Source organism: Alligator sinensis, unplaced genomic scaffold (assembly GCF_000455745.1).
Source record: "Alligator sinensis unplaced genomic scaffold, ASM45574v1 scaffold810_1, whole genome shotgun sequence".
Classification (NCBI taxonomy): domain Eukaryota; kingdom Metazoa; phylum Chordata; order Crocodylia; family Alligatoridae; genus Alligator; species Alligator sinensis.
This window is the reverse complement of record NW_005842691.1, coordinates 500,690-525,668: the sequence shown is the minus strand read 5'-3', so window position 1 is coordinate 525,668 and position 24,979 is coordinate 500,690. Positions and strand designations below refer to the sequence as shown.

The 24,979-nt window shown below is 47.5% G+C and overlaps 1 protein-coding gene across 5 annotated transcripts in view; it reads right to left on the bottom strand.

Annotated features, from left to right (window-relative positions):
- The window catches only part of LYPD6B (LY6/PLAUR domain containing 6B), a 70,314-nt gene that overhangs the window by 9,729 nt on the left and 35,606 nt on the right, over positions 1-24,979 (bottom strand). The window lies entirely within an intron of this gene.

The window sequence follows — 24,979 nt, the reverse complement described above, 5'->3', positions numbered from 1 at the left end:
TTATTCCTTGTTATTCCGGGAGGCACTCAGGGGAACAAGGTCTCTCCCAAACCCCGCTGGTCCCACCTAGTAAGTTTATAGATGGCCACCAGGTCCCCCCTCAGCCTTCTCTTGCAAAGGCTGAACATGTTAAGGTCCCATAGTCTCCTCATAGGGTCTGGTCCCCAGATCATGTGAGTGGCCCTCCTTTGGACCCTCTCAATGCTGTCCACACCCCTCCTGAAGTGCAGCGCCCAGAACTGGACACAGTACTCCAGCTGCAGCCTGACCAGTGTCGCGTAGCGGGGGAGGATCACCTCCTTGGCCCTGCTTGTGATGCATCTGTGGATGCAGGACAAGGTACGGTTAGCCCTACTGACCGTATTCTAGCATTGTCGGCCCATGTTCATCTTGGAGTCAATAATGACTCCAAGATTTCTTTCTGCCATCGTGCTTTTGAGAAGGGAGTTCCCCAGCCTATAGGTATGCTGCTGGTTCCTACTGCCCAAGTGCAGCACCCTGCACTTGTCAGTATTGACCCCCATCCTATTTTCATTTGCCCACCCCTGTAACCTGTCCAGGTCCTGCTGTAATCTGTCCTTCCCTTCTAGCATGCCCACCTCACCCCAAATCTTGGTGTCATCTGCGAATTTAAACAGACTGCTCTTCACCCCATCATCCAAGTCGCTAATAAAGAAATTGAACAGTGCGGGCCCAAGGACCAAGCCCTGGGGGACCCCATTGCCCACATCCCTCCAGGTCGAAAATGACCCGTCCACCACCACTCTCTGAGTACGACCCCTCAGCCAATTTGCAATCCATCTGACTGTGTAGGCATCAATGCCACAGTCACCTAGCTTTTTAATGAGAGTGGGGTAGGAGACAGTGTCAAAGGCCTTCCTGAAGTCCAGAAAGACTACATCCACTGCGACACCTGCGTCCAATGATTTTGTGACCTGATCATAGAAGGCAATCAAGTTGGTCTGACAGGACCTGTCCCTAATGAAACCATGCTGGTTGCCCTTGAGCATCATCCCCGCTGCTGACCCATCACAGATGTGCTCCTTGATAATCTTCTCAAAGAGCTTCCCCAGGATTGAAGTAAGACTAACAGGCCTATAGTTGCCTGGGTCCTCCCTCCTCCCTTTTTTAAAGATGGGGACCACATTGGCCCTCTTCCAGTCATCCGGCACCTGGCCAGAGCACCACAAGTGCTTGTAAAGCCATGCCAGGGGCCCCGCGATAACCCCTGACAATTCCCTCAACACCCTGGGATTGAGAGCATCTGGACTTGCTGATCTGAACACATCCAACCCCTCCAGAAGTTCTCTAACCCGGTCCTCCCTGACCCTAGGCTTGGCAAGTTTCTCTTGAGTCTGTCCCAAATCTTGGTAGGGGAGTCCTGGTCCCTGCACAAGAAAACAGAGGCAAAGAAATTGTTAAAGAGGTCTGCTTTCTCCTCTGGTGCGACCACCAGATCACCAAGCATATCCTGCAGGGACTCCACATTACCCGGGGCCTTCTTCTTTCTCCCTATGTATTTAAAAAAGGACTTTTTGTTATCCTTGATCCTTGATGCTAGCCCTAGTTCCGTATCTGCCTTAGCTTTCCTAACAGCCCCCCTACAGACCTGAGCGGTGGAGGTATAGTCCTCTTTGGTGATAGCCCCTCCCTTCCACTGGGTGTACACCTCCTTTTTGGCAATCAGGCATTCACAAATGCCCTTGGTGAGCCAGGGAGGCTTTTGGGCACTCTTGCCCCCTTTGCTTCTTGTTGGGATTGTCACCCCTTGGGCTCTGAGTATCATCTCCTTAAAGAACGACCACTCATCTTGGGCACCCAGTTCCCCTACTCCCCAGGACCCTAGTGCCTCTCCCACGAATCTCCTCAGCTCATTGAAGTTGGCCCTCTTAAAGTCTAAGGCTACTGCCTTGCTGTAGGCCCTTGACACCCTGTGCTGGATGGTGAATTCCAGCAAGTGATGATCACTATCGCCCAGGTGGTTGAGGACCTGGAGTCCCCTCACCAGGTCATCGCCTGTAGCCAGGACCAGGTCCTGTAGGGCATTCCCCCTGGTAGACTGTGCACCTCTTGGGTTAAGTGGAGGTCCTGTATCTCAGCCAGGAACCTCCGTGAGTGGTCAGACCTGGCTGACTGCTCCTCCCAGCAGATGTCCGGGTAATTTAGATCACCCTTACCTTAAGTGCCTCCGCAAGCTGACCCAAGAATTCGTGGTCCACCTCTTCCCCTTGGTTGGGAGGTCTGTAGTAGACCCCCACTGTTAAGTCCTTTTCCCCACAACCCCCCTGTATCCTGACCCAGAGCACTTCAGCTTCCCCCTCTTTTGACCCCATCCTGCTGGCTGAGGATGTGTATTGATCTTTGATGTAGAGCACCACACCCCCGCCTTTCCTCCCTGTTCTATCCCACCTGTATAGCCTATAGCTCCTAATGTTGACTGCCCAGGGGGCAGGAGAGATGTGGCCCAGCTCCAACCTGCTGTGCAGGGCTTGGGGTTTGGAAATTTTGATATTTGGTCAGGGAGAGGGTGACAGTATTGAATGCAACTGCTCTCCTGCTGTCAAATTTCCCAACCTGTGGGGAGCCCCATGGATTAGATTCCACGGCACCATGGACCTCACTTGGCCCATAGGCCAAAGGTGAACATCCCTGGTTTATATCAACATTTGCTCAGAGAGATAATAGTCCCAGTAAAATCTGTATGCTCGAGAATTTCCTTCTTATTTTCAAGCTACTATACAAATAAGTTCCTATAGTAGATGTTCCACTTCCTGCAGTGCTCTTTTTGTTCTGTTGATTACAAGTCACTTTTCTGATTCTTTGCCTCAGTATTTGCTACTGGATTAACAGATTATCTCTGTGTCAAGATGGAATATTTTCAATTGCTCTCCTCCAAAACAGGAAAGAGGAGAGATGAGTTTCTTCTTTGCTTCATTGACAAATAACCCACCCCACAAAAACCCACCCACACTACAGTTTTCAGCTCAAATTGAGACGTTGCATAATATTACAGGTGTTCATTAAGTCTAGGTGCAGACATTTGGGAGGTTAAATCGGGTTTAAAATGGTAACCCAATTTACACTTAGCTCATCCCGGGTGCCAACCTTCTACATACAGACCCAGTTTCAGTGGCCAGCATCAGTCCAAACTTGTAACAGAACAGAAGTTCCACGTACACAAACCTGTCTAAAAAAGTGCAGAACCCAGTTTAAGATAAACCTGGATCTATGTAGTATCAAGCTCATTTGATTTAGATCAAAGAGATAGGAGTGTACCAATAAAGATTTTCTTGGCCAATACTGATAGCTGATTATTCACCTGGCATAATGGCTGATACCGATCCAATTACTGATTTATAGAAATGCAGTAGGGCAGTATGGAGAACAGCTCCCTGCAAGCAAGTACGTGGAGGGGAAGGGGCATGGGGGAGGGAAAAGGTGAGGGAGATAGTGGGGCAGGGGCAGAGGCAAAGGCAGGGGCTGGGGGCTGTGCCCAACCAGGGTGGTGAAAGGGACCCACGGTGGAGGCAGGAAGTAGGGCAGAGCCACGGGCAGCTTGTCAAGGGGATCAGAGTCCCAGCACTTTAAAATGGTGGCAGAGCGATTTGAACTAAAGCTCAGCGAATAAGCTTTAGTTCAAGTGCCACTGCCACCATTTTTGAGTACGGGACACTTTTAACTGGAGTTGAGTGGGGCAAGGGCAGATGCAGGTTGATCACTGCAGGCTCAGGGCTCTCCACCCTGCTGCCTTTGCCCTGAGATCCCTGTGCTGGCCACACATCCCCTCCCCACACAGCAGCAGCAAGCACAACTCACCACCCCGACTGCTGTCAGGCGAGCAAGGGATACACGGCCGGCGCAGGGTTCCCAAGAGAAAGGCAGCAGAGCAGAGAGCCCCGAGGCCACAGTGGGCTGCCTGCATCCACCACACACACAAGTCTGGAGGGGGCATGTGCCCCCCCATGCCTCACCTGGGGGGTGCACACAGCAGTGGGGAGCTGCCCCCCACCCCAACTCCCTGGACAAGCCGCCCACAGCTCCCTGTTCCCCACCGCAGCCCCAGGTCCCATTCACTGCCCTGGCTCTTTCCCACTCCCTCCCTCACCATGGAGGCCCCAATCTGCACCCCCCTATGCCCCTTCCCTCCTCCATGCCCCCTCCCCTCCACAGACTTAACTGCAGAATGCTGCTCTCCATGCTGCCCAGCTGCATTCCTGGCCATGCATGCACGTGGCATCCAGGGCCCCAGCCAGAAAGCATATTATATTTATTGGTTAACATTATCAGCTACACCAAAAAAAGCTGATAGCCAATCATCTTAATTTTCCTTTCTTTGGTACCAACTCAATATGGCACTGATATATCGGTGCACCTCTGCAAACCAGTACATGGAACTGCTGTCCACTTTCCCAGGGAAAACCCAGGCCCTGGCCCCAGCCCCAGGGCTGCTCTTTTCACTTCCCCCCATTCTCCCACACTGGGCTATTTTTTGCCTCCCCAGCCCCTTACTCCTGCCCAACCAGTGCTCTCAACCCCTGTCCCACAAGCCCCAATGCCTCTTCTCTCCCCCATGTCCCTTCCCCTCCACTACTTTTCTGCAGGGAGATGCTCTCCACACTGCCCGTTGCATTCCTGTAAATCAGTTATCAGATCGGTATTGGCCAATATGCCAGGTGAATAATCAGTGATCAGCATCAGCCAAGAAAATCTTTATTAGTACACCCCTACCTGTTTGATCTAAATCAAATGGCAATGATACTGGGTGCATTCCCCACCAAGCAAGTAAGTCCTGGTGGGAGGAAGGGCGTGTAGGTTTGCTGGCAGGGGAGACCTCACCTTACCCATGGGTCAAATCTACCCCCCACCCTTCATGGGTTGTGTCCGTTCCCCCTACCCCACCCACAGGTCATGCCTGCTCTCCCTACCCCTCATGGGTTGTGCCTGCACCCCCTACCCCTTGTGGGCCACGCCCCCCCATCCAACCCATGGGTCGTGCCTCCCCCATCTCCTGGTGGACTCCTGATCCCTTCCAGCCTGCTGGACCCCCGGCCCCCTGGCTAGCCCCAGCTCATGACTTACCTGATATCGAGCAGCCATTTTGAATTGATTTAACCATCCCCTTAGTCCCCTAAATGTTGGTACTTAGCCTAACAAAGCCAACCCACTGCCCCAGTAGAAAAGCTACAGGTGTACTACATATCTTGGGAGTAAATTTAAATTCAATACCAAATTCTAATTCAATTCCAAAAATCAATGGAAATGTAAGACAAGAGGACAGAACCTTGTCTTAAAGCCTCCACTTCAGTCACTACAACTCTTGAAAATGAAGCAGCACTATGTATTTTTACCGTCAGGCACTCTTTGAATGTTTGCTTCAAAACTGGAGGCCAAGCTCTTAAGGGACCTGGGCACTCACCAGAGCCACTCTAATTAAAATGCCTGTAGCATCTCATGTATTCAGCATCCTGTGCTTCAAAATGGCGGTGGAGAAGCTTTAACTAAAGCACATTCAAATAGTTTTAGTTAAAACGCCCCTGCCGCCATTTTGAAATGTGAGGACGCTGAATACACATGAAGCTGAGTCTGCTGGAGTGCTCTAATTAAAACCTACGCATCGGCATGTGTATAAGTTAACGGTTAAAAAAAGAAACTCCGATTCTGCAGATGCTAATGTCAGTCATGCAGAAAAGCTTCACACCCAGCTTGGGAGAAGAGATGTTTCTAGTTCTTTCCAGGGCTACTTATTTTTAAGATGTTTTCACTAGTGTTCTTCAGGTTTCAAATGATGGGCACCAGAGCAGTGGCACAACTAGGATGGGGTGGCTGGGGTAGACACCCTGGGTACCAACTTGGGGGTTGGGGAGCAAAAAAAAATTGTTTAGGCTGGAACCAAAAGTCACCACTGCCCATGTGTGGCAGCTACTCATGGGCCAGCCTCATTGTTAAGCCGCTGCCTCAAAGACAAGGAGAGGGAACAACAGCATCTTAACCACTGCAATGCTACTGCTGTGGAATAGACATTGAGGGTGTATCTACCAGGTGCAATGCAGTCCCATGCAGAAATAACTAGGCCAGCTCCAAACCAGCTGCTGGGTCAACACAGCACAGTGTAGTATAATGCACAGATGAAGGGATGCATCAAGTACCTATATTTCTTAAAGTCCTACAGCTAGCTCAGGTATCTCAACCTGGGCTGTATTCTTCCATGTCAACATAGTCGTAGATGTACATCTCCCACTGATGTTAATGGGAATCACAAGACATGGGCTTGATCCTGCACCAACTGAAGCCCATGCCAAAGCTTCCAGTGACTATCTCAGTGGAGTCCTTTTATCTCAGTGTAACTATTTGAACATTTTGGTGGGACTTCAATAAACACAGCCTTTTGGGGCCCCTTTAATAAAGACCAAAAATCTCCCTCCATTTTCCCATGAAATAAATCATTCTGTGACTCAAATGTCACAAAAGTGAGTTACTTTTAACCTGTCAAGCCAGTTTAAAATCAAACAATCATATGCCTGAATATACTTCTGGCAGCTGGACTAGCAGCCTATTGTTTTATACCTATTCTATGTGAAGGCAACATATTGAACCATTTCAATGCACAGCAGTTGTAAGATTTTTCTCCTTCATTGGCTTTAGTTTGCACTGGCAAATTGGGAAACATTTGCTTTTATAGAAAGAATGGTCTCTGAGGCAACTTGATCTAATGCACCTGGACAGCAAGTAAAAAGCACAAATACACCTATGCAGCTCTCTACAAATTCAAGATTTCTTTCCTCTAGTTCTTATCGTTTCACTCCAGGTTACTATGATAAACAGGACATCTTATGAAATAGAAACACAGGAAGTCAATAAACCTGACAGTTGATGCCAGCTGAAGATCTGCTAGGGAAAGTGTTAATTTAGGCCAATATGGAACAGAACACAAAATAAACTTTGGGTTCTTGACAGAATCACCTTGTTTGCATAGCTATGTCTTGGGCAACTCTCTCTTGAACAGGAATATCTTAGATGGCCAAAAGAGTCACTTTAACAGCACATGTAGGCAGAAACATCATCAGGCATGTTCTCTTCATAGGTTCTACCCTGTGGTGCACTTTCCTACATAATGTCCTGCTACTGTAAAAGTAACCATAACTCAGCTTTAATCATGGAAAACTGAGAATATCCTGATGTTTTTTAAAAAAAAACTGAACAAACAACTTTCATTTAGTTATTTTGACACCGATGATTTATTTTACAACATATAAATGGAAGTACATGATGCAATTATTTGTGCAGACGGAAAAGAAGGAGGGAAGGAACGTTTGTTATACAGGCAGTTTGCAACCAATAAACTAAGACACATCCTTCAAGAAAAGCCTCAGAAAGTTAATGGACGAAGCATTAGTTTTAAAAAATACTTTGTTTTGTTGCAAGAGAAAGTTGTAGACTCTTGTCCAATATAACCTGCCTAATTTTCAATGTATTGCTTCTTTAGGACACACAGGGAGATCCTACAAGACTTTAAATCAATGGTGCTTAACCTTTTTGCCCTATGGGCCAGATGGACATTACCCAATCCACCTGCAAGCCAGATCTAGCCAGTAGGGCCAATCCAGTCACATTGGAGGGGAGGAAAGGAGGCATGGACTGGCCTGGATCCAGTTGCATGTTGGGGACAGGAAATGGCCTGACCCTGACCCAGCAGCACAGGGCCTGGGAGTGTGACAGCAGGGGAGGGGTGGTAGCTAATACTGCCACCCCTCCCTTGCTGCCAAATTTCCCAACTTGTGGGGGAGCTCTGCGGGCTGGAGGGCATGGCTTTGCATGCCTGGGTTTAAGCACCCCTGTTTTAAACTGTTTTCATCATGTGAAGTCAACATGATTTTTATATTAGCAATTCAGGTCTTCTCTACTCTGTATAACAGACTTAATATCAGGACAAATGCAAATAACTTAACTAAACAGGAGGGAATTTTTTTCAGATGCTTTCATATACTGTTTAGAGCCTCTGAATTCTTTTGTGGCTGTTTGTTAACACTTCTAACTCACATGCTTTGAAACACATGAGAGAAAAGTGGTCTCCAATAAGATTCAAATAATGGCTGTGAAAATGTATAGTTTGTGTCTGGCACTCATATACACTCCCTTGCACAGTTCAGAAAAACCAAAATCCACATTCCTGATAGTTCTAAGAAAAGCATCATTTGGGCCTTATTTCTCCTTCTTAAAGAAAAATAAAAGGCACACCCATTCTTTTTCCTCTGGAAATAATCTTTAATATGTATGTGTATCAATTACAATTAACCCTATTTCAGAACGTGGAGACAATATAAAAGGGGAATCAGTGAGACAACCTACTCCTCCCCTAGAAAAGCTTAAATATGCATACACAATTGTCTCACTGATTCTCCTTTTATGTTTATATATCTACAGAAAATATTTTTAAACATCAAATGAGTGATGCAAGAATTTAGGCCTGCAAGAAAAATGATAATGTGCTGTCCCTCTACTACTTGTTACATTGCAAGGTCTGGGTTCTATTGTGGTTTTTGAGAATCTGGTGTGATTCTGGTTGAGTGTCACTGAGGAGGTCAGGGAGATGTGCATCTTATAGACTAACCTAAGTATATATAAATTATAAGCTTTTGTGGGCTGATGTTCACTTTATCAGCTGCCGTGAAAGAATGTGCTCATAGTTGTATGAGAATCGCTGTCCTAACCTATTAATGTCCACTCATATAGCTCCCCAAAACTTACTGTAACTTTCCAAACCCCTGACCACTTCAGAAAGCTGTCTCATTCACCCTTCCTTCCAACCCCCTCTAAATCTATCCTCTCCAAAAGGTATGAAATTGCACTTGGCCAAGACTACAGATGGCCATGAGCTTCAGTCTTGGGCATCTAACATCTTTTTTTTCCTCTTTATTTAAAGCAACATCATGAGTTTAAAATCTCTCTCTACCACTCCTCCAGGGCTGGAAACTTAAGCTTTTTTATCACAAGGGAAGGAGTCACTAGCAATAACTAAATCCTTTGGCTCACTTGTGGAAAGTCAAAAAGAAAGGATTTATCCATCCCATTTTTTACGTTGTGTACATATATTCATATTGAGACAAATAGCAGGGCTGTGCAAAGCTTTGGCCCCTGATTCGATTCAGCAGAGATTTGGCCTGATTCAGTGGCCAAATCTCCAAATCTGAATCAAATCAGGAGACCCTTTAATCTCTCAGAATTGAATTGCAATCCTCTTGTCGCAGAGCACTTTTGTGCCCTGCTCCTAAAGAGGGGAAAGAAGAGCCCTAGGAGTGAGTAAGGAGCCCAGCTGGTGGTCACCAGGGCATCTAGAGTAATTAATGACCCACCCCTGCCAGCAGTCAACTGACTAAAGGGGGCGGGGCCTGGCACATAAAAACCCCATGGCTGAAGGCAGGAAGAGAGTTCCCTGCCAGCAGCCAAGGGGGAAGGAGCTCTCAGGGAAGAGAGGGGAAGCCTGACTGCAGGAGCAGTGTCTCACTGCTGAGGGATGGAGTATTCCCCGGTAGGCTGGAATGATGTTTTAGCTGGGTGGCTTTAATTTACGTTACAGCCCAGGGGCTTGTGTTGTGTTGCTGCTTAAAGACCAGTGGTTTGGGTGAGGCTATTAGGGGAAGGAGGAGGCCTCATAGGGGACCCACAGCAGCGTGGGGACCCCAGCGCCAGTGATGGCGCAGCATTTGGGGTGCACTGACCCCAGCCCTAGAAAACGGGGCAGTTGAGAAGCCCCAGAGAGGGGGCATTGATGAGAAGCCCCAGTGCGGGTGTGGTGAGCCCTAGAGAAGACGGCAGCATTATTGTGAGAAGCCCTAGAGAGAAGGGGGCAGCATTGGCAAGCGCCAGAGAGGGTGCAGAGCAAGGCAGGGCCACACAGGGCCCAGAGAAGACAAGGGGGCCAAATTATAACAAGGCCCTGACTGAACAACGTCAATTCCAGCTGCGAGGCTTGGGGCATGGTAAAAGGGTGGTTGGAGCCATGCATAGCCCATAAGGCTAGGGTGCCCCTGAAGCACCCATTGCAGAGCGGGACCCACAAGGGGTCCGGGAGTCCACAGGGTCAGGTATTACAAAAAACCGTGTCCAAGAGGACATAAGGCAGCCTCCCATATATTTATTCTCCATCAAAGATGTGGCAGGTGAGAAGTGAGGGTGCCCTTTGGGCCAACTTGGCACAGGAAAGGGGCCTTGGGGAGATCACAGCCATCCAGCAGGACCCCGCACCGTGACACCTCTGAATCAATTTGGAGAGATTCGGAAAGATTTGGTGATTTGGACATAGACACAGATTTAAATATTTTTTCTACATACCTTGAGGTACCAGTGCAGCTTGTGAATGCTGTGATGCTGGGGCACATGGAGTATCCCACAGGAGTGCAGGGGGCTCCCCAGCACACTCAGCAGCAGACCCAGAAGTGGACCAAAAAAACCTACTTCCAGTCCCCTTCGGGGGCAGCACTGCAGCGCACGCTTCCCTCCCCCCGGCTTGATGACTGGTGCCTCCTGGTGGGGCCCCCCTGTGTGCTCCCCAGCAGACCCGGAAGTGGACCAGAAGTACTTTCGGTCCACTACCGAGCACACAGAGACTGCCCCTCCCATCCCTCCCCCCGACATTCCTGTGGGACGCTCCATCTGCCCCACCATCGCTACATTCACAAGCCATGCCTGGTACCTCAAGGTATATAGAAAAAACCGCTAAAGTTGTGATTCAGCATCGAATCTTCAGATTCAGCCAAATCAAATCAGTGAGCAAAATCAAATTACTTTCCCAGATTTGGGCTAAATCCAAATTGAATAGGGCCTGCTTCACACACCCCTAACAAATAGATTTATCCTGTTACCTATAAAAACATTTCAACACTTTTTTGGTTTTTCATATTTGTCATTGAAAGGAAAATTAGCTCATACATAGAGCTTATTTACCTATTTTGACATGGATGCCACTATATAAATTAAAAGTATGATTATCCATTCATAGATACTAGGGTCGGAAGCGACCTCAAAGGATCATCAAGTCTGACCCCCTGCCGGTGACAGGAAAAAGTGCTGGGGTCATGTGACCCCAGCCAGGTGCTTGTCTAGTCTTAAAGGTGATTTAGCACTTTAAACTGTTGATGGCTAATTATTGTCCTGAAAGCATTAATAGATTAGACCTTCTTAGTTTAATAGCATTATACATTTTTATAGATGCTTTCATTTAAGTAACTAAACGTTTTAGGGTGAATTCTGGCCATACCGAAGTCAAGGGGATTTTTGGTTGTCTTTGGTGTGGCAGGACTTCACCCTAGATCAGGGGTGCTCAACCATCTGGCCCTGTGGATCAAATGAGTGGTGCACAGCCCAAGTGCAGCCCAGATTGGATCCTGGAGCCTGGCTCTGCTTCCTGTCCCATGCACAAGGACTGGACCTTGAGGGGTCCACCACTGCCCCCTCCCACCCCCTACATGCCTGGTTTGGGCCCAGAGGGCCAGGTGCCACCCCGTCATGCCCTCTTCCCATCAGGATTGGGTCCCAGGGGCCTGGAACCACCCCCTCCCAGCCCTCCACACCAGAATTGGGCTCTGAGGCCTAGCGCTGCCCTGACCCAGGCCTAAGTACTGGGCTCAGGGCTCCCCATGGGTCCAGAGATTTGACAACAGGGGAGTACTGCCACTGCTCCCTCACTGCCCAATATCTGGATTCATAGGGAACCCTATGGGCCAGAAGACATGGCACTATGGGCTGGAGGTTGAATATCCCTGACCTAGATTATTATTAATTGAGCAGAACACCCTGATGAGCTAGATATATATTGATGCACACCATTCTTAGGTGGAGATGCTGAGGCAGAGACAGGTTAGTTGAGGTCAGGCAGTAAGTCAAGCCAAAACCAGAATTTGGAACACCAGACTTTCAGTCTCTTGCTCCAATTATCAAACCAGACTCCATGGTTTTATATCACAGATTCATAGAGTCCTAGAAAATTAAGATTGGAAGGGACCTCAGGAGGTCATCTAATCCAACTCTCTTCTCAAAGCAGGACCAGCCCCAACTAGATCATCTCAGCCAAGGATTTGTCTACCTGGATCTTAAAAACCTCCAAGGACAGAGTTTCCACAACTTCTTTAGGTAACTGGTTCCAGTGTTTTACTACCTTCCTAGTGAGAGAGTTTTTCCCAATATCTAACCTAAACTTCCTTTGCTGCAACTTGAAACCACTGCTCTTTGTTCTGTCATCTGCCATCACACAGAACAGTGTAGCTCCATCCTCTTTCAAACCCCCTTCAGGCAGGTAAAGGCTGCTATTAAATCCCCTCTCAGTCTTCTCCAGACTAAATAAGCCCAGTTCCCGCAGCTCCTCCTCAGAAGTCATGTGCCCCAGTCCCCTCACCATCTCCACTGCCCTCCACTGGACTCTCCAATTTGTCTACATCGTTTCTGTAGTGGGAGGCCCAAAACTGGACACAGTACTCCAGATATGGCCTCACCAGTGCTGAATAGAAGGAAATCACCTCCCTTGATATGCTGGCAATACTCCTACCAGTGCAGCCCAGTATGCCATTAGCCTTCTTGGCAACCAAGGCACAGTGTTGGCTCACATTCTGCTTACTGTCCACTGTAACCCCCAGGTCCTTTTCATCAGAGCTACTGCCCAGCCAGTCCTCAGCCTGTACTGGTGCACAGGACTGTTCCATCCTAAGTGCATGACTTTGCACTTCTCCTTATTGAACCCCATGAGATTTCATTTGGTCCAATGCTTCAATTTTTGTAGGTCTCTCTGAACCCTAACTCTAACCTCCAGCATACTATTCGTCCCAGCTTGGTGTCATCTGCAAACTTGCTGAGGGTGTACTCTATACCATGATGTTTTACATTTCAATACACACATTAGAGTTATTTCTTTGCTATCCTATTATTCTTGTATTTTTCAAACACTTACAGAGCCAGCTCCTCTCACTAGGTCAGGGGCGGGCAAAATACGGCCTGCAGGCCAGATCTGGCCCACTAGGCCATCCTATCTGGCCTGCAGGGTCCCTAAAAATTTAGAAAATTAATACTGATTTGCCCCTGGCTACCTGTCAAAGATTACAGGAGGCAGCGGCAGTAGGACCCAAGGGGAGTCAGTGGCAGGACCCAGCAGCCACAGCAACAAGGCCCGCCTTGCCTAGCACAGGCTTCTGGCCTGGGACCCTGGGGCTGTTCCCACCTCCCTCCACTGGAGAGGGAAATCCAGATAAGAAGGTGGAGAGAGGCGAGGGAGGACCACGGATGATCACCCCAGTCCTCACAGCTGGGCCAGGCCAGCTCTGCAGCCCTGGTGCTGCATCTGGGAACCATGTGGGGTAGACGGGAACTGTGGTGGTGGGCAGGAAAGCGGAGAAATGGAGGCAGCAGGTGGCAGGGAATGGCAGCAAGCAGGTACGCAGGAGTGCAGCAACTGCTGGGCGGGAGTGCAGGGCCTGTGCAGGTGCCCTGAGGCCAGAGCTGGTGAGGGCCCAGAACAGGGCGGCAGGAGTGCAGGGCCCGGGCTAGGAGGAGCACTGATAGGGGCTCTGCCTTCCACAGGGGGGCTGTGGGCAAACCCTCCCCCTCCACACATGCCACAACCCTTACTAGCCACCCTCCCCCACCCACTCGCAGCCCCCCACACAAACCCCATAACTACCCACACTCCACACAGCCACACCCACATACTCTCCCACCCCACATACACACACATCCACAGCCTCCACACCTATCTACCCTCCCACAAACTACACAGCCCCCCACAAACCTATATCCAAACACCCATACCCCCCCCACACAATATCCAAGAGTAAGACTTCATTTTTAAGCTATTATACAATCACCTCTATGTATACTATGCAAACGCATGTAAATCAGGAAAAAAATATTTTTTTAAATCAAATTAATGATTATTGTAGTAGATGTCTGATTTTAGAAAATAAGTTGGTATTTTTCTGGTTCCAAGATGGCAAACCCCCTTGTTGAAAAGAGTACTTCCGGGGGATAAGGGGAGGGACTTCTGGTGGCAAAAGTCAGGGGTTAGGGGGTGGGACTTTCAGTCCCAAAACGGCGACCAGGGACTGGGCACACTGCAGCCTTTGACAGCTTTCCAAAACTCGGTAAGCAGCCCTCCACCCGAAATAATTGCCTGCCCCTACACTAAGAAAAAGAAAAGTGTGGTCTAGGAGAACTTTTACAGCGCTCACAATTGACACCATAAATAAATACATCATTCATAGCCAGTGTAATTCATTTTTTAATGTAGTTTAACACTGCATGTTCCACAAATATCAAACCAAACTGTTCTATTTCAGAATATATATTTAAGGGTATGAAAGTTGAAACATCCCATGATTTAAAATACGTGAAATGTTAGCTTCACTAAAAATCAGTCAATTTACTGCTGCTTTTTAGCCGAAGACCTGGGTGCATTAGGATACTATCTAATAGAAAATGTAAGTGCAAACTTGTTGGTTATTTAAATATAAACTAAAAAGCCAGAACATTCTTTCTTTTTCATTTTTGGGAAGATTCTCTTTCTAATCCAAGCTGGGCTCCAATAGCACAGATTTAAATACCATGCAGAGGTTAAGAGTAGAAAGAGACATCACCTTTATGCTGCCATAAGAATTCTGATGGTGGCACAAAGATCAAACAGATGTCCATGCCCTTTGTTATGCTACAAATGCCCAAAAATTGTGGCCAGAAAGTAGGTAGTATCAATTTGTGCTGCTGTTTAGCAGTGGACGTCTGCTTGCTGTATGGTGTGAGAGCACAAGCAGCCCAGGGTTGCCCCTGCCCTCTAGCAGGCAGGCACTCCCATTGAGGACCCAATTCTGCACTCCTCAGGAATTCTCATGCAGGATTGGGCCCCTCAAGTGTCAGGAGCAGTGGCCCAGCTTTCCCCCACTTAACAGAGAAGTGCTGGTTCAGCTGATTGGCAGTCTCAGCCCTGGAGCTGCACTGACAAACAGTTCAACATTGTGGTGTGGTCCCAGGGCTGGGACTGCCAATCAGTAGGGATCTACTGAACTCAAGGAGGCTGCCGGCTGATTTCATGTGCAGATCGTGAGGTCAGCATCCATTTTCACAGGCAAAGCATGGCGGCCCCTCCCCCCTCCACACACCTGATTGGCCAAAGGGCCTGAATGGCCGGAGCCCTTGTCAGTGATTGGAGACAAGGGTTGTCCATCGTGCAGCCCCACCCCTTGCTGCTGATTGGTGGAGGGGTGGGGTTGGGGTCATATGATGGACAGCTCTTGCTGCCTATCAGTGGCAAGGGGTGAGGGCAGTAGTCATCTTGCTGCACCAGCAGCCCCCCATGCCCTTGCCCCCTCTGGTGGGCTGTGTGGCCAGGCCACAGTGGCCACAAGGAGTGCTGGCTTCCCAGAGGTATTCAGCATTTTATTTTCAGGTAGTTGTTTTTGGGTTTTTTTCAGGGAGCCCACCAAAAAAACAAAGCCCGTGCTTTTTCCACAGAGTCCACCCAAAATTACAGTTTTTGCAAAAATAAGGAAACTGCAGTTTTGGTAGGTCCCTACCAATCAATCAGCTTTCCCTGCTTACAGAGCTACACCCTGGGGATCTGTTTCTGTAGGCAGGGAACACAATGGCCATTGTCCCAGAATCAATGGGCAGGATAGTGGGCGAGGTGTGTTTTGCCCAATGACACATCCCGGCATAGCTAATCCGCTTCATTTGGCAACGTATAGAAAGCCTGAGTGACTGCAACATATCTTGGAAAGAAAATCATCCTAGGCAATAAAACTGAGGACTTGCACATAGCATATATCAGGGAAATACACTGTTTCAAGTTTAGTTTGAAAAACGGGGGTAATGATCTTCAGCCTCAAAAGGGAAAAAAATCTTTTCTGTATATCCATTTACTCTGATAAAACTATGCTGTAGTGTAACTGTGGTTAAGCATGTTAGAAAGATATGGCCTGACTGTCTGGTGTCATGGTTCCAAAAGGGACATTTCTCACAAGCTGCCTTCACAAATCTTTTTCTCAACCAGAATTTCAATAACTTACCAGAATGGTTTGAGAGCTGAAAAGACTCTCTCATATGCTCTTCTAATCCAACATTGACACACAAGGCAAATGTCCTCATAATATAAGCCTCCACTTTATCTGTACCCTAGCCAGTGATCTCATTGCATGATTTTTTTCCCTCCCCTGCCCCCGCTACCAGCTAAAAGTCTGTGACAGTCACACCGTCACAGAGCACTGAGGTGCCCTGCTCCCAAAGAGGGGAAACTGCTAGGGAGGAAGCCCTAGCAGTGACTAAGGAGCCCAGCTGTGGGTTGCCAGGGCAACCAGAGAAGGTCAGCTGACCAGAAGGGGCAGGGCCTGGCTCCCTTATAAACCCTAGGGGCTGGGGCCAGAGGTGGTTCATTGCCAGCAACCATGGAGGAAGGAGCTCTCTCATGGAAGGGATGGAATATTTCCTGGTAGGCTTGAGTGTTGTTATGGCCGGGTGGCTTCTGTTTAAGTTATAGCCGATGGGCTTGCATTTTGTGTTGCTGTTTATCACTGGTGGTTTGGGTGAGGCTGTTAAGGGTTGGAGGATGCCTCATAGGGGACCTCACAGCTGAGTGTGAGGACCCCAGCCCCAGAGAAGGGGGCAGCTTTATGGAGAAGGCCCCAGAGAAGGGCGGCATTATTGAGGAGCCCCAGAGAAGGGGGTGGCAGTATTGAGGAGCCCCCTGAGAGGGGGCGGAAGCCCCAGGAAGGGGGCAGTTACTGAGAAGCCCCAGTGCGGGCGTGGTGAGCCCTGGAGAGGGGAAGCACTGCTGAGAACCCCAGTGCAGGCGTGGTGAGCCCTGGAGAGAGGGGGCCAGATCACAATTAGGATGGGACATAACATCTATTCCATCGGCGAGGTGTGAACTGTGGTGTAGGGGAGGAAACAGAGCCGCAGATAGCACCCCCTGGCAGCGGGGCAGTACAAGGGCAGCCTCCCGCTAATTAACACCGATTAATCAATTAACAACAAGGCATAGCAGGTGAGTAGGCGGGCGGTTGCCCCAGGAACAGGTGTGCGGGCCACGTTTAGGTCAGCCCAGAGCAGATACCTGTTACGCACGCACGCACACAAGTATTTGTTTGCCTCTACCCGACCTTTTCTATCTTTCCCTGCCACCTCTTTGCTGTTGACTTTTTCCAAGTCAAAACCATGTGGATGTTACTATAAAGTACAATTTGGTCAGGAATGGCAACTTTTGTTTTAAATAGGTGATCATCTCAAACTTAGGAGAATTTTTTTTTTTTATTGCTAGACCCTTTCAGTGAAAAACACTAGAGATTCCCAAAGTAAAAAACGAAGCCACACAATAATGCTTCCACTTTTACAATATTTTAAAACATTTCTTGTTGGGTATTTTTTTGGGAGGGGTTAATACATCTTGAGTTACATGTCTGAATATCTGCATTCCTACGAGTGCTTTTTCTCTCCTGCCCTAAGTTCATAAACAAGGACTTTGGTTTCTCAGTACTGATTTTTTTTCCAAGTGTCAATACTAGCAGCATACTGCTTATGTCACTTCTAACCAAGAACATGAGATATTTTGGGTCTGGAACAGGCTCCCAAGGGAGGTGGTGCTCTCCCCTACCCTGGGGGTCTTCAAGAGGAGGTTAGAGGAGTATCTAGCTGGGGTCATCTAGACCCAGCACGCTTTCCTGCTTATGCAGGGGGTCAGACTCGTTTCCTGCTTATGCAGGGGATCGGACTCGATGATCTATTGAGGTCCCTTCCGACCCTAACATCTATGACTCTATATAAGGCTTCAGAAGGAATTAATCAGTGCCTGGCTGCCATGCAAAACAAACATCCAAACTCATCTGTCAAGTTTCTCCTACATCATGCCCAACCCAACTTTATTTTGTAATCTTTAAACAAAGACCTTAACAGGAAAGGGTTAACTTCCTTTTTCATGTAGTAGGCAAGACACGGCTAGTACACTACAGAAGAATATATTTGGCATAGTGGCATCAATCACTCCAAGTGAGCAGAGCAATAACAATATACACATTTTATTATATATATATATAAATAGATTAAGGCCTGAAAAATGTAAAAGCAGTTTGACAGCATTAGTAAATTTAGTCTTACAACAACTTTGCAAGGTAGTGAAGTACCCTCTCAGGGTTACAAATGGGCATCATGAAAATAAGAGATTGAGGAACAATGAGCACAAAGGAGGTTTGTGACAGAGCTGGAACACAACTCAGATCTCCTGACCCCTCACCTCATACTTTACCCTTGCCTTCCAAAGGGTGCTAATCTTTTCAATGAAAAAACATACATATTAAAATATCCTGGGTCACTGAATTCTTCTCATTGTACACTTTCTTGTGCACTGCACATATTAATTCACAGTGTTTTAAAGAGAGTTTGTTGTACTGTTACTCTTTTAAGCCATCTCCATTTCTTGGTGGATCACCAGAGATGATGCTGATAGCTGTGGAGTTCAAGGATTCAATTCCCACCTGTATATAAGCACCACTCATTCAACTCCAGAGAGGAGCATGAGGGAGGCAACTGACAGCCCCTGCTTTCACATTAAAGGATGCCAGACTGCCTGAACTGGGGCATCCTGCTTTTACCATGACCCACAGTCCACTTCCCCCACCCTATAGAACAAACACCCTTACACAGCCCCCGGTGGGTAACTGGTGCAGGATCTAGCTCTGTTGGCTTTCTGTTACTAGAAATGTTCCCTCTGCAGGATTTGCCTATCCCAGTAAGAACCAGAATCTAGCCACACTGCAGAACTGAAATGACAAAGTAGTTACAATGGAAGTGAGAATCTGCCCCCCACCCCCCGCTGGTGTCGCCCCAAGGTGTTCTAATGCTAGTGAGACAGACAGAACATCCCTCCCTAAGGCCTTTAATTGAGAGTGTCATTTCAGTGGCCATCTTTGTTGGCTTAGAAATGGTATTTAAAGGTTTGTTTTTTGGGAATTGCCATATATATATTTCATAGACATTTGGGCTGGAAGGGACCCTGGAGGATCATCAAGTCCAGCCCCAAGAGTCCATATCCCATATGTGCATTAGAATGGTTCAGGATGGGCAGCAGGGGTCAACTGATTTCTAAGTGTCTGGGTCACACAGTCTCATGCAGCCTTGGAAGCAGACAAGCTGTCTAACACAACAAGACCAACAAAGACACATAGTCTGGAAAACAGTCTGGGAATAGATGGAGTATGCACCATACTGCCCATAACACAAGATAAATTGGCAGCAGCTAACAAGGTCCCAGAGCAGTGGGTCTGAGTCCTGGTTTTGGGGGAAAGGACCAAGTTAGGAGAAGGCCCAGAAAGACCAAATTAGTAGGTGTGCATGTGATGGGCTTGAAATGTGTTGACATGGACAGTGTGACCAGAGAGAGAAACCAACCAGAGATAGACTCGGATGAAGAGTCATCAGGCGGGAAGGAGAGTACAAAAGCAGGCTTAAGAGTAACAAAGAGAGTAACTCCCTGCCTCCTCCCGTCATTCTTCCCATCCCTTCTCTGCCCAGGTCCCTTCCCATCCCTCCTCCTTCCTAAGAGGGGTCCGTGTCCCCTAGGAAAGGTCCCTGAGGCTACCAAGGACAGATATGACAGCCCTAGGATTTGGTAGATATACAGAATTGCTTAATTGTTTGGATTGCTTCTTTTCTATTATCACTGTGTATCAATAAATTTTCCTATTAATCAAATGGAGAGATCTGAGGGTAGGTCCCCCCACCCCGGAACAAGGTATCTGGATCCTAAATCCAGAGCCACCAATCTTTAAGTTCTGTTTGTGCTTTATGCTGCAAATGAGGTTCTTCCCTTGGCAGAAGTATAATCGCAAGAAATATCTACAGTTCAGTACCTGAACATTGGTACACTGCAAGGATTATGAAGTTAAATTAAATATTTAGAAAGACTATTTGTGATAACAATGATACTTAGTCATTTTAAAGACATTATAAAAAGTTTTTTATAGAAGTGAAATGACTGTAGCAGCTAGCACTATTTAGCAGGAACTTGTTCTTGGACAAATCTATGAAAACCTGGCAAACCAACATAAGCACATTTACCAATACATCTATGTACTCAATCTTGAGCCCTCTTGTTACTAACATCCAGTGTTTAAAAATGCTTGCATTGTGTTCTGGCACCTGCTGTCTACCCATATTTTTCTCCATAGCTCTTCCTGTTAGGTAAAAAATTAATTAAAATACACAAATAAATGTTAGATAGTATCATTAGACTGAATTTTTAGAAAGTCCCTGCCATGATCTGACCCTAGTAGTGATATGCTAGCACAAGAAATGTGTGTGTCAACAAGGCCTTCACCACAGGAATTTAGACGATACAGGGGTGGACTATAGAATGTCTTCTGCTATATCCCATGTATTAGCTTAAGCAAAATGTCCACTATACATTAAATATTACTTGCTGTCATGTATTAAATTGCATGAGGTGGGAAAGTTTGTGGTAAGGACCAAAATGACCTGGTTGAGGCAGTCTCAGTCAGCATCTCAGCAGGTACATAGTATTATGGAGAAATTCTGTGAAAGTATCTCAGACTCTCTGATGAATTTCCCATATGGGGTTCTACAATTTCCCATGCTCATTCTTTCTCCTATGAGCACATAGGACAGAATTCACTGACAAGACACTGTCATGGACATTATTAATCTTTATAATGTAGCACCACATAGGCCAAGTGACATAGCTCCTATGTCCCATTGTTCTTGGCGCTGTATGTACAACTTGTTGCAACAAAATTCCCCTCTTGGAGCTACTTCACATGGTCTTTCATGGTGTTTCGCTTAATGAACTGGTTCCCTTTTAGTCTCTGAAAAAATGCTACATGTCTATTTTGCAATAGACTTTCAGGGAAATTTCAGAAGAGAGCAGAGTTTGTTCTCTCAATGTTTAAAGATAGTTCTTGGGACACAGTAACTTCCTGGGAGACAGAAAATATCTGGAAAAGGGAATTGTCCATGTGCTGCTTCAGACTGCATATGTTCTCCAACTGGTGAATAAAGCAGACTCCAGACTCCATGGGCTAGGGACAGACATTACACATAAACCTGTTCAAGTGATTGGAAACCATCTAAACCAGTAACAGAACAGAAGCTCAGCACACAACCTGGTTTCAAAATGGCTGAAACCAGCTTAAGATAGATCTGGATGGATATAATATCAGACTTAATTGATATAGGTTAAACAGGTCTACTGAACTTCCATCCAACATCCCTTCCCAATTCAATTTACCTTGCTGCCCTCCAGCATCCCATGATCCTTTGCATACCTGCACTGTCTGCTCTGTGGAACCAGCGTGCCCCACCCCCAAACTGTCACATTGCTGAGCCAGCAAAGCCTCTGCTTCCCAGCAATAGTTCTTGCTTGTGCCTGCCAATGGCAGTGCAGGGGGAGGGGTGGGGGAGAGAAGCCCCCCGTCACATGGGCCCCCCAACTGCATTTGGCCAGGTCCAAAGGGGACTGAGGCTGGGACACAGGGCAGGGGCCTCTGCTCTCAGCCCTGCTCCTGCCTGCTCATGTCAGTTGAGATGGGTAGGGTGGGAAAGGACAGGCTTCCCCCCATCTGTGCTTGGTTGGGTCTAGGGGGACTGAAGCCAGGCCCATGGGGTGTGGGCTTCCACTTCCCCACTGTCCCTGGTGCTGAGCAGCTGAGCTGACAGTCTTGGAGCAGCTCTCAGTCCTGGCTCCTACCTGCCCCTATCAGTCGAGCCAGGCAGCAGCAGGGGGTGGGGAGAAGCAGAACCCCCACCCCCAGACACAAGGAAGCAGAGTTGGGGGGAGACTGCACTCCCCCACCCTTCCCTCCAGCCCTGCCCAGGTCAGCTAACACCAGCAGGGAGGAGCAGGGCTGAGAGCCATTCAAGCTAGGCAGCATCAGAGGGGCGGGGGAGCAGAAGCCCCTCCACCCTATGGCCCCACCCTGGCCCCCCCACCCAAGCAAGCACAGCTGGGGGGGTGTCCCCCAGCTGCTGACAGAGCAACTGGAAGGGGGGGGGGCTGTGGAAAGAGGCCCCCCTGGGAGGCATATGAGAGTGCCCCCTGCCTTCTGGCCTGGCCAGTGAAGGCATCTGCATGCCCCCCTTCCCCCTACCCAAGAGTAAATGTGCTTTCTGTTCACTCCCAGTTCAAATTATTTAGCTTAGAGAAACCTGAATACACTGAATCAGTTCCACCTTGGGCTTTTTGAATGTCTGTACTTAGCCCATGTCAGTAGGAGGTAAATCTACAAGGTCCTAGATTCTGTCACTGCATGGCAGAGGGGCAGTACTGTCAGAAGAAAGGGCAACACCATAGTAAAAAATAGTCTTACTGTAACAGATTTTACTATTCTATATACTGACTCAGTAACAAATGCCACTATTAAAGTATTGCTGGCCCCCATTACTCAAGTATCCCTCCCACCTCAGTTACCTGTTAGTCACAGTATGCTTTTCATTGACCATTATCTCTCTCCTCCCCTACCTTCATTTTCATATTGAGATGATTGATTGACTTAAGAGTGAAACAATCACAGAAAGGTAAGTTTGGCAGGGACATCTAGTCCAACCCCCTGCTCAAAGCAGGACTGGGCCCAATTAGATCATCCAGCCAAGGATTTGTCTACCCAGGTCTTAAAAACCTCCAAGGATGGAGACTCCACCACCTCTCCGGGTAACCAGTTCCAGTGTTGTACTACCTTTCAAGTGGAAAAGTTTTTCCTGATATCTAACCTAAACTTCCCTTGCTACAACTTGAAACCATTGCTCCTTGTCTTGTCATCTGCCACCACTGAGAACAGTTTAGCTCTATCCTCTATGCAACCCCTGCTTCAGATTCATAGATTCATAGATGTTAGGGTCGGAAGGGACCTCAATAGATCATCGAGTCCGACCCCCTGCATAGGCAGGAAAGAGGGCTGGGTCTAGATGACCCCAGCTAGATGCTTATCTAACCTCCTCTTGAAGACCCCCAGGGTAGGGGAGAGCACCACCTCCCTTGGGAGCCCGTTCCAGACCTTGGCCACTCTAACTGTGAAGAAGTTCTTCCTAATGTCCAATCAGGTAGTTGAAGGCCTCAGTTTTCTCTTCTCCAGACTAAATAAGCCCAGCTCCCTAAACCTCTCCTCAGAAGTCATGTGCCTCAGTCCCCTCACCATTTCTGTTGCCTTCCACTGGACTCTCTCCAATTTGTCCACATCCTTTCTGTAGTAGGGAGCCCAAAACTGGATACAGTACTCCAGATATGGCCACACCAGTGCTGTACAGAGGGAAATAATAATTTTCTTTGATCAGTTGGCAACATTCCTTCTAATGCAGCCCAGTATGTCATTAGCCTTGTTGGCAACAAGGGCACAGTGTTGGCTCATATTCAGCTTATTGTCCACTGTACCCCCACACCTCCCCATGTCTTTTTATGCAGAGCTACTGCTTAGCCAGTCAGTCCCCAGCCTGTACCAGTGAATGGGATTGTTCTGTCCTAAGTGCTGGACTTTGCACTTGTCCTTATGGAACCTCATGAGATTTCTTTTGGTCCAATCCTCCAATTTGCTGAGGACCCTCTGAATCTTAGTCCTACCATCCAGCATAACTACTACTCCTCCCCCCCCCTGCAACTTGGTATCATCTGCAAACTTGCTGAGGGTGCACTCTATGCCATCTTCCAGGTTGCTAATGAAGATATTGAATAAAACTGGCCCCAGGGCCAACCCCTGGCACACTCCACTTGATAGCGGCTGCCAACTAGCCAATGATCCATTGATTAATTCCCTCTGAGCCCAATGATCCACCCAGTTTTCTATCCACCTTACAATCCATTCAGCCAACTTATACTTCCTTAGATTGCTTGTGGGAGACTATATCAAAAGCCTTCCTAAAGTCAACGTATAATCATACCCAATGGTCTCCCCTCATCCACAGAGCCAGTCATCTCATCATAGAAAACAATCAGGTTGGTCATAGGCAGACAAGGTTATTTGGGTAAATGTGATATTTGTTATTAGACCAACTGAATACTTGGAAAAATTGACTATTCAGTTGGTCTAATAAAAGATATCACATTTACCTAAATAATCTTGTCTGCTTATGTTCTTAGACCAACACAGTTACAACCAACTCCCCTCAATCAGGTTGGTCAGGCATGACTTGCCCTTGGTGTACTCATCCTGACTGTTCCTAATCACCTTCTTTTCCTTCGAGTGCTTAGAAATGGATTTCTTAAGTACCTGCTCCATGATTTTTTCAGGAACTGAAGAGAGGCTGAATAGTCTGTAGTTCCCTGGATCCTCCTCCCCTTTCTTAAAGATAGGCACTGTATTTGCCTGTTTCCAATCGTCCAGGACCTCCCCAGAACACCACAAGTTTTCAAAGATTACAGCCAGTGGCTTTGCACTAACATTGGCCAGCTCTCAGTACCCTCGGGTGCATTCTGTCCAGCCCTGGGCATTTGTACACATCCAGCTTTTCTAAATAGTCCCTAACCAGTTCTTTTGCCACTGTTGGCTGCTCACCTCCTGCCCACGCTGTGCTTCCAGGTACAGTAATCTAGGACCTGACCTTGTCTGTGAAGACTGAGGTGAAAAAAGCATTTAAAAATATAATTACACTACAGTATTACACTAATTTTGTCCACATTCAAATCAGAGATTGAAGGATAGAACCTGCAAAACCTTTATGCACACAGTGGAAATCAACAGAATTAGGCTTAGGAATAAGCACTGTACCACCCTCTTTCTTTGTTTAGTATTTTATTGTTTCACTTACCATAACATACGACCCACAAGAACACTGAAAAACAAAATGAAAACTAGTCTGGCTTTGCTGCACTTTGTGTTAGGGCCTCTGGATCTGCTGGTGAAATGCAATTTCTTTCAGTAACACAGCTCATCCAAACAAGAAATCCCAAAGACTTCTACAGCAATAGAACACTAGAGGGACTATTTCTCTACCATTTTCCTGACAATGAAGAAAGCAA